Source organism: Cryptomeria japonica, chromosome 3 (assembly GCF_030272615.1).
Source record: "Cryptomeria japonica chromosome 3, Sugi_1.0, whole genome shotgun sequence".
Lineage (NCBI taxonomy): Eukaryota > Viridiplantae > Streptophyta > Pinopsida > Cupressales > Cupressaceae > Cryptomeria > Cryptomeria japonica.
The window spans coordinates 621,938,358-621,948,838 of record NC_081407.1 but is presented as its reverse complement, the minus strand read 5'-3'; the positions used below and the strand labels follow the sequence as shown (position 1 = coordinate 621,948,838).

Here is a 10,481-nt window from a genome sequence, read left to right as displayed (position 1 = left end):
TGGCAACATAATGTGTATGATCATGAAAGACTTTATGTGTTTTGTGTGTTCTCTTTCTTCTATTCTCAAAGTAGATCTCAAGGATAAGGTTTTAAAGTTAAAAAGGTTTTTCTTTTGTTGTCCTTTCTTTCAAAAAAAAGTGTTCTGAGTTCAATTTGGTAGAATTCAAGTCTTCAATACCTAATGTCTTGTGGGTGGAAAGTAAAGTCACAAGTTTCAATGATTGTTAACCGCATTTTCAATATTAATAGCTTCTATATATCACATTCCCAAACTTCTTCATTTATGAGATGATTGCCCTATAAAGACTACACAATGCTCTTGGCCAAAACAGCCTACCTCCCTGTAGAGCATATGAATTGACCGCATTCACCTTGCCCTAACCCAAATGACATGTAACAATGAAAGCTATAAGATTTCCACAATACATTCAAATCTTGTATGTAGTTTCTGGATTTGATTGTGTTGGAAATTCATCATCAGGATGCAAGAGAGTTCAAGGACAAAGATGTAACAATGAGTTTAACTAAATGGCATGTTCTTCTATTAAAATACTTGTATATAGTCAAGACTTAAATTTTATGGTCGTATAACCATATTTAGGCATTCTTATTATAAAATACAATTTGAGGAAAACTATATATATGAAAGAAAAGATTTTGGATAGGATGTAAAAAGTTATATAGGATTATATACACACACTTTTAGATACGAAAAAAAACAACTTAAAATTTTGTTTTTTATTTTTGTGTTTTGCGGCTTCTTCTAATCTAATTGATGCAGGAGCATCGAAGTAGTTCATCTAGTTGGAGAAGTTAGCAGTGGAATTGCTTGGAGATTGTTGTGTTTTTTCATATTTAGAGTTGTGGATTTGGGTTTAACATCTGGAGATCGTTATTCGAGATTCATGGTATTTGGATTTGATTCCGATGAGATATCGACTCCAGTGTTGGTGTGTTCTTACCGGTTGGTCTTGCAATGTGTGGAGCGAAGCATAATTGGGTTGCAGATGGTTCTCGTAACTTGCAGATCATTGAGAGATGTTGTTTTGGACCTGACCGATGTTCTTGGAGGTCAGCGCGAAGTTCTAAGCATTTTTGGAGGTGTTCTTGGTGATTTGGGCTGACATATTATTGTTTGCACATTTCATTATGAACCGGTGGATCTTTGGCCAACTTGATCGAGTTTTTGTTGCTTGTGGATGGTATAAAGAGGAATATAGGAGATTGATTTGAGATGACAAAGGTCCAAGGAAGAAAAGATTCAAAAAAGATGTAGTTTTCGGAGAGATTTTGGTCCGAGGGGACTAAAGTTCGAAGGGACTGAGGTCCGGATCAGTGCAGACTATTACCGGAGGTTGAATTGTTGAGCAAATGATCTGTGGATCATAGATTTGAGTTGTAAGAATTTTTTTGTAATCCTGGGCTGCGGTCCAGTGTGTGTAAAGCATGTAGGCATATGTAATTCATTAAACTATTATAAGGATTGCTCTTTTCTATTTTCTTGGTTATATCTTGTGTTTTGTGAACCGGTTACCGATACCTTTCATGGTGTTTGTGTTATAGGTTGTAAGGTGGGGTTGTCCTTCATTGGATCTCCCTACCTTGGTTGCATCAAGTGGTATCAAAGCTAGTTATGAACCTGTTGATGGAGGAAGAATTGGTTGTGAACCGATTGGATGAAAATAAATTGAGGCAGCTTGAAGACTTGTTCATGTCGTCGAGCATTGAGGCAGTACAAGGCTTGCAAGAAAACTGTCGAATCTAGGAGCATGAACTTGAGGCAGTTGACAGGTGGACTTGAATAGATCATTGCACTGAGGCAGGCTACAGGGTGGTCTGGTAGATCGTTGAGGAGAGGCAATCAGAACCCGTAGTCAGATCGTCGAACCCTTGAGGCAGTTGCAAGTACCTATTGACAGATCGTCAAACCAGATCAAGTGATGGGACTCACTTTTCAATTAACCCCGAGAGTCTAATGCAGGAGCACCAAAGTAGTTCATCTAGTTGGAGCAGTTAGAAGTGGAGTTGCTTGGAGATTGTTGTGTTTCTTCATATTTAGAGTTACGGATTTGGGTTTAACATTTGGAGATCATTGTCTTAAACATATTTGAGATTCATGGCATTTGGATTTGATTCCGGTGAGATATCGATTCTGGTATTGGTCTGGTGTTGGTGTGTTCTTACTGGTTGGTCATGCAGTGTGTGGAGCGAAACAGAATTGGGTTGTAGATGGTTCTCGTAACTTGCAGATCATTGAGATATATTGTTTTGGGCCTGACCAATGTTCTTGGAGGTCAGCACGAAGTTTTAAGCATTGTTGGAGGTGTTCTTGGTGATTTGGGCCAACATATTATTGTTTGCACGTTTCATTATGAACCGATGGATCTTTGGCCGACTTGATCAAGTTGTTGTTGCTTGCAGATGGTATAAATAGGAAGATAGGAGATTAATTTGAGACGATGGAGATCCAAGGAAGAAAAGATTCATAACAGATGTAGTTTTCAGAGAGATTCTGGTTCGGGGGAACTGAAGTCTGGAGGGATTGAGGTCTGGATCAGTGCAAACAGTGCAAATTGTTACCGAAGGCCGAATTGTTGAGTAGATGATCTGTGGATCATAGATTTGAGTTGTAAGAATTGTTTTGTAATCCTAGGTTGCGGTCCACCATGTGTAAAGCCTGCAGGCATATGTAATTCATTAAATCATTATAAGGATTACTCTTTTCTATTTTCCCAGTTATATCTTGTGTTGTGTGAACTGATTATCGATACCTTTTCATGGTGTTTGTGTTATAGGTTGCAAGGCGGGGTTGTTCTTCACTAGATCTCCCTACCTTGGTTGCATCATGAATTGTTTCTTCTTCCACACTAAACAAGTCAATGACATACATAATTGTGATAAACTAAATTATTTTTTGTGTTTTGTGGCTTCTACTAGTTAGCATTTAAATTTGATGGTTATACGACCATATTAAGATATTTGTTATAAAATAAAACTATAATTATAAAAAGACTATACTATGTGAAAGGGTGAGTTTTGAATAGAATATCAAAAATTACACACACACGCACATATTTGATAGTCTATTAAAAAAAGTTCCTTGTATAGTCTTTCTAGACTCGTAATTGTGTTTTACAATATAATATATCTTAATATGGTCATATAGCCATCAAATTCTAGTCCAAAATGGAAGAAGCCACAAAACATAAAATTAAAAACACTTTTTACAATTATGTAAATCATTGACTTATTTAATGGGGAAGAAAGGATATTTGTATCTTAATTTAGAGCCACAAAATGCTCAAGTAAAAATATTCTTTCACAATTATTTTTATCTTAACTAAAAGTGTGTATAATCCTATATAATTTTGTACATTCTATCCAAAATCTCCCACTTTCATGCAACACAATCTTCTTAGGATTGTCCCCCTTAAAAGGGGTTGGGGGAATTGAGTTATTAGTTAAACTAATGGAAGCTAAATGGTAGTCACTACAAAATGGGTGGTTTAAACTTAATTTGATTTTGCTTCTAGAGGAAACCTTGGAATCTCAGGGTTGGATGTTCAATTCGAGATTGGACTAGTAAGGAAAATGTAGAGCTTCTAGGCATTTGGTGAAAGGATTGAATTATGAGGTAAAACTACAAGCTATCCTTCTAGGCATGTATGTGTTTTCCAAAATCAAACAATCCAAAGTTGAGATTGAAGGTGATTCAACTTTAGCAATAAATGCAATAAGGAATAAAAGCCTTCAAGGATGGAAATTAAATTATGTTTTGAATAAGATCCTTCCCCATTTGTTGAATTTGAAAGAATATACAACTAATTTATTTATAAAGAGGTTAATACATAGGTAAATTGTTAGAAATTAGGATCTTAGGATACTAATCATTATAAACAAGATCATAAAGTAAATGAAATGAGAAACATACATGCAGAAATGTACACATTACACAAGATATACATGGGGAAAACCCTTTCAAGTTAAAAAAACCCATAAAGTATCATTTAATTAAAACACTTACAAATATAGTCTATCATAAAATAGACATGAACCTGGGGATACTCCTCCAATACTTCCACATGGCCAATAATACCTCTTGTGCATAGCGATACAACTCACCATAAAACTCCAAATTCACATATCTCTCAAATGAGAGAGAACATCCTTAAATATAGGAGGAAGGGTGGCTTCACTAGTCACACCTTTTCAATAACCCCCACTCATAAATAATTAATAATCTAATAGTTATTAGACTATAATTATTTCAAATGGGATATTCTTGTAAAGCATATAATATAAGGTTTTACAACCTTATATTAGAACATTATATATGAATGTTATAAGGATGTGATCTCTAATAACATTATGTTCTAACACTCCCCCTTAATGTTAATAGGGGATAACATGTCAATTTCCATAAAAGAAAAAATGAAGTACCACAGTAATGTAGGTCTTCTTTGACAGTGATAAATAGGGACAAAAAATATATGGGAACATGAAGATCATGCATTCCGGACTACATGAAAGTCATCTTGTCATAATTTATAATCCCAATGTTTTTATATAGTATAAAGCCTTCATTTGTCTATAACTAGTTGCATAGGGCTAAGAAAGTTTTTGTTAACCAACATATAAGACTTTGTAACTTTTTTATTCTAGTTAATATAAATGAGAGCAACCCCAAAATTACAATTTACCTAGCAAAAAAAAAAAAAATATTAAAATTAGATTTTATAGCAAAAATGCTTAAATATGACCATAGAACCATAAAACTTAAATCTTGATTAAAAAGAAGTCACAAAAAAAAAATCATTATTACCAAAATATTTCTATAATCCATAAGGATAAATTAAAATGCTTTTATATACAACTAATTTTTTTTAATTATAATCTTTCGGAGTTATATGTCATTACTTTGTTTAATGAAGATTGTTTGCATCTTAATTAGAAAGAGTTACAAAATCACAAAAATAAAATAAACTTTCACCATTATTAAAAGTATCAAGGATACAAAAGAGTTAAGAAACATGATATATTCATATTCGTTTCTAAATAAAAGCTCCGAAATTTTAAAGGACATAAATAATGGACAAAATCGCCGCTGCCGGGGATCGAACCCGGGTCACCCGCGTGACAGGCGGGAATACTTACCACTATACTACAACGACTTAGATACGAGCGATATTTGTAAGTTATGTAATACTTTTTATTTAATTACCTTCGTTATTGTATTTCCCTGCCAATACGTAATTTTATGCACACCGTTGAAAGCAGTCAAATCTTCGTGAGCTCCCAATTATTATCCTACGTAAACAAATTTTCATATTACTCTGCACCAATGCTGTACTACTTAAACCTTACAGAGCCCAACTTGATTGCTCAAATTTTCGCTACTTCATGTAGCCTATTTTGTTAGCCTTCTATAAAGCTGGCCATCCAACCAGTCCTTTCTGTTCAGCCTTAAATCACACACTAATTAATATATTAAGTCTAGAGAATGTTAGTCAATTCTAAGTGTTTTAACACTTTTAAGTCTAGAAGTGTATTTTTAATGTGACCACACACCTTAAGCAATGTATTAAGCCTACAAAATATTTGTCAATTCCAAGTGTTTAACACTTTTAAACCTAAAAGTGTACGCTTAGTGTGTGTGATTTAAGCCGTTTTGCCCTCTCCATGCTGACATATCCCTGTTACCATTCTTTGCAACAAAAAACATTACCATTCCTCCCTCCTTACAGTTGATGTAGTTTGTGAGTCTTCCATCAGCACTAACCATTCCTCCCTATAATCAAAGGTGCTTCCACCATTCTCTCACTTACACCTGCAACAAAAGAGAGAAATTTGTTAGGTGGTGAGTGGTGATGGAACGCTCTATACTTTGGTTTTACCCAAGAATTATGAGTTTGAATGCAAAGTTGTAACAAGGTTTAACAATTCTTTACACATGTATATATCAGTATAGTCTTTTTGAATCTTTCTATTTTTAGAATTTCATTTCTTTTTATTTAGATTTTGATAGTATTTTCTTTTAGTTTTTGGATTTGATTGTGTGAGAAATTTATTTACCATCAACATTTAGATCACAATTTGTGATCCATCACCAGTTGTGATTTTTCTTCCCAAAAAGTTGATGGTTAATAAATTTCTCACACAATTAAATCCAGAAACTACAAGCACTGTATGAATGAATTGTGGAAATCTAATAGCATTGAGTCATATTTTTTCTAAACAAACACATGACTAAGAAAAATGTGATTTTATTTATGAGTATTTTTAAAAATGTGATTTTATTTATGAGTATTTTTAAAATGTGTTTGTTGACAGCAATAAATCAAAGCTCTTCTTCATTATATTGATCAATAAAGACAAAATAAATTATATGAAATAAAGAGGGCATATTAAAGATGTTTTATGATCATAGATTTCCTAATTTATTCAATAAAAATCTTATTTTTGTAATTTAAGTAGATCTTACTAATTTGCTTAAGCACAAGTTCATTATATGAAAAGGTGAATATTTAGCTATAAAAGATTATTAATCTCTTATAAACAAAATTTTCTAACCAAAATTAACTATTTAAATGAAAATAATTCTCTTATCTATAATTACAAAAAAAATAATAATAATTAAAAAATTATATATATATATATATATATCACTAATCAAAATCTAAGAAAATCTAGATCTATTTATTTTATAGATATAGATATATACATCCTTCATACATAGAAGATTAAAATTATAAAATTATATTTATACAATCATAATTACATTAATTACATTTTGGAATGTATGTATGTTATGTTAGGTATCTTGTTTGCAAATAAAGCTAATTAACTAAATGAAGTGTATTTGTTGCAAAATTTAACATGAATATGGTAGTTAGCTAATAAATATGAAGAAGCATCACCATTCCTACTCAAACTATTCCTATAACCACTATGGATGGAAGTATTGATTTCATTTGACCTTAATGTTATCTTGTGAGTTTCCAATCCATTTCATTGTATAGAGATCTATGTGATGTGACAAATATTATATTTCAACATAATTAGACTTTTGTTGAAAATATAAATTAATTTATCATCAATGTTGAATCTACACATTTAAATCCCATTCATTTGAATTGCTCCTAAAAGGAAATCATATGAACAACATTAAAAGAGTCATTTATAATGAAAAACCTTAATAAAGAACTAATATGTTATTTAAGAAGTTATGTGTGGAAGGGGATTTTAATGGATTTTATAACATTGTAAGATGAATATAGTTTATACAATTATATTTTATAAGAAATAAACAAAACTTCTTTTGGTGTCATTTTAGGAAAAAAAAAAAGAAATTGGCTTTATTTTTATGAAATTATTTATATCATATAATATAATTGATCTTTAAAACACATCAAGTCATTTAAGTGAAACTATTGTAAGGATTTTTGAAGATTAAAAAAATAATTATATATTTTATATTTTTAGATCATTTAAAGTGGAATTTAGCAATGTGATAATTAGATCTTGACTATTCTATGGTCCAACCCAGTAAATACTTTTATGATCTATGATATTAAAACATAAAAATGAAACTTTCATTTTTTAATAATGAGTTAGGAATTATGAACCAAAAAATAAGACTACCAAAATTAAATAACTCTAGATTTTTTTTTGAATATTTTTTTTATCTAGCTATTCATTTCAACTTATAAGGGGTACATTGTAAGTGCCTAAAAAATGCATGGCAAAAATGACAATCTGAGGATGATGTGGTAGTCTATCTCATGAGTCACATAGTGTAAATCATATATCCTCTTGGTGTTTTCCAACTTAATAGAAGTGGCCTTATCCTTCTTAGCCACCTTTTTTAGCCTCAAAGTTGAGTTCTAAGTACTTGAACACCACCAAAAATATTTTACTAACATTCAACTAAAGGATTTCTTGAGAGATTAGTTGATCACTTGGGTGCCCTATCTTAAGTTGTGGGGTCACTTGAGAAAGTAGCCTTGGAAAAAGGGGTGACCCTATCATGTTTGGTAAATATGTAATTATTTAGTTCAAGTCATTTTACCATCATTTTTTATCATAGTTGAGTTTCATTCTAGTCATGATTAATCCTTTATTCCCCCTAGATAATTCTTCTCTCCTCTTTGACTCTCAATCATCTATTTGATCCTCTCTCCCTAAATTCTCTTTTCTTCTCCCAATCAATTCCCCATGATTAAGAAGCTTAAAACCTATTTATATTCCCCTTGCCTTTGCATCTAAGATGTTTATTTTTTATTTTTTTTTGTCATAGTTATTGTTAATAGCTTGACAGTCATTATTGTCTTGATTCCAACACAAGGATATGTGTACCCTTTTGCATTATATCCTACACCTACAATATTATTGTGCCTAGTACAAGACATCTATAGCCTTTTCCCTTTATATTAAAGTTTCTTGAAGTGTCTTGTACATCTTCTTGTTAGAATAAGTCATAACATATAAAGTGTGTATGAGTCCTTCACTTCCAATTTGCAGGCAACAATAGTCAAGTTGTTTACAAACTCTTTAGTATATTTGTCCTTCATCTATAGTTGTTATCAATCCTCAACACTTAGTTTTTAGTCTATTTAGTAAATTTGTAGGGAACTAGTTTGTATTCATTGTTGTATAAATGTGTATCATTTGATCAATAAGATATGACATTGAGTTCTTATTTTCTCTATTTGTATTTCTAATATTCTCTTTTTTGTAGTATAATATCTTTGTTTTAATATCCAGTATCAAAGCCGCTCAAAATATTGGGTGCATGGAAAGATATTAAGTTGTTTGAAATTGGTTATTTTCAAATACTCGAGGTTGTTGCTGAGAAAAAGTTGCTAGGGAAATATTGCAACTTAAAAAGAGAAGCTACCACCAAAAGGAGTTGTCAACAAGGCCCGTTAAAATTGTGAATACCAACAAGTTTTGTTGGTTTTTTCTTTATTTATTCCTATTGTTCAATATCTCTCCTCCAATGCAACTATCCTCTCTTACAGGAAGTTAGCACATGTTGCAACTAGCAAGCAATACCAAAGTTCACCAATTGAGCATTGTAGGAGGAATTAAGTGTTTTTATTTTGAAGGCATCTTTTTTTTAGTAGTATTTTGTGTTGTTTAAATTTTTATTTGTATAGGAACTAAGACTTTGTGGAAGATTGTTGATTTGGGTGGTGTCAAATGAGGTCTACAGAAGATTCATTAGATGATAGCGATGATGACTTCATTGAAGACGAAGAACTTGTCATATTTTGAAGAAGCCAATGCTTTGAAGATAGAAAAAGATGCAGCAGAGGCTAGATAGATGCTCAATAGTCTAAGGTGCTAACAGATCAGAGAAACTATACCTCATTAAGGTTATGAGACATACATGTGAGGATTGGTGTCCAATAGTTCAAGGGAGATCCAAAATTTGGAAGTACTAATAGTTCTGATACTTAATGTAAAGTACAGATGCCAATAGCTAACAAGATGTGAGGAGGGGGGGTGAATCATACAAACTTAATCTTCCATAAAAATAACAGATTCAACCTCGGTAACTTATACTTCAGCAATATAACCAAAATTGCTAAACATGCAAACTCATAAACACATAATCATCATAACACTCATAACACCAGATTTAACGTGGAAACCCAAATAGGGAAAAACCATTGTGGGATTTCAGGCCCACTAAGAAATATACTCTTCTAGAGTATGCTCGGTTAAAAGCAAATCCTGTTAAAGATTACAAACACATTGCTAGATGTGACCCGGTTAAGGGATTTCCCTCAGATCTGTTAGGATCTTCACTTTGTTAGAAGTGACCTTGTCAAAGGATTTCAAACACTCATTTAGAATGTTACCTTGCTAGAGGGTTTACATATAAGACTGTTAAGTCCACTCGGTTAAGAGATTTTCTGTCACTTACAAAATAACAATAATAAAAATCTATCTACAACTTCACATCTAAAATGCTGAAGCAAATTCTTATTTGCTCAAAACAATCTAGTCATAGGACTTACCTGTCCCTTTGTTGGGCTTTATACTCTGTTATTCAAACAGGTCTTCAAGCTTCTGTGCTCGGTAATCACTATGTAGCATCCCTGTGCATACACTTGCCCGCATACATTGTTTATCAACAATTCCTTATTTATAAACTATTGCTAACCGCTGAATCTCCTTGATCATATTTCCCATGATCAATCTTAGCCATCAGATCTTCAAACTTGACTAGGTTCAATGTATCCTTTCGATCTGAAAATGTTTTACCTTGCCTCGGGACTTGCAGTCCTTTCTTGGAACTTGCACAAGGTTATTGCAGTTCAATCTGCGCTGTAGAACTTCCTGTCAATTTTCCTTTGCCATAGATCCTTAACAAACTTCATGCATGACATACCAATCATTTATACATTTCTAGCTAATCATTGTCCTTCATTAAATAATGCTTTTATCCATCCAATGCGCACTGTCATAACT

At 32.2% G+C, this 10,481-nt stretch overlaps 1 non-coding gene across 1 annotated transcript; it reads right to left on the bottom strand.

The window, feature by feature from the left end:
* Positions 1-5,101: 5,101 nt before the first annotated feature.
* TRNAD-GUC (transfer RNA aspartic acid (anticodon GUC)) lies at positions 5,102-5,173 on the bottom strand. Its single transcript has one exon. It is a non-coding gene; the product is annotated as a tRNA-Asp (tRNA).
* Between the last annotated feature and the right edge of the window lie 5,308 nt (positions 5,174-10,481).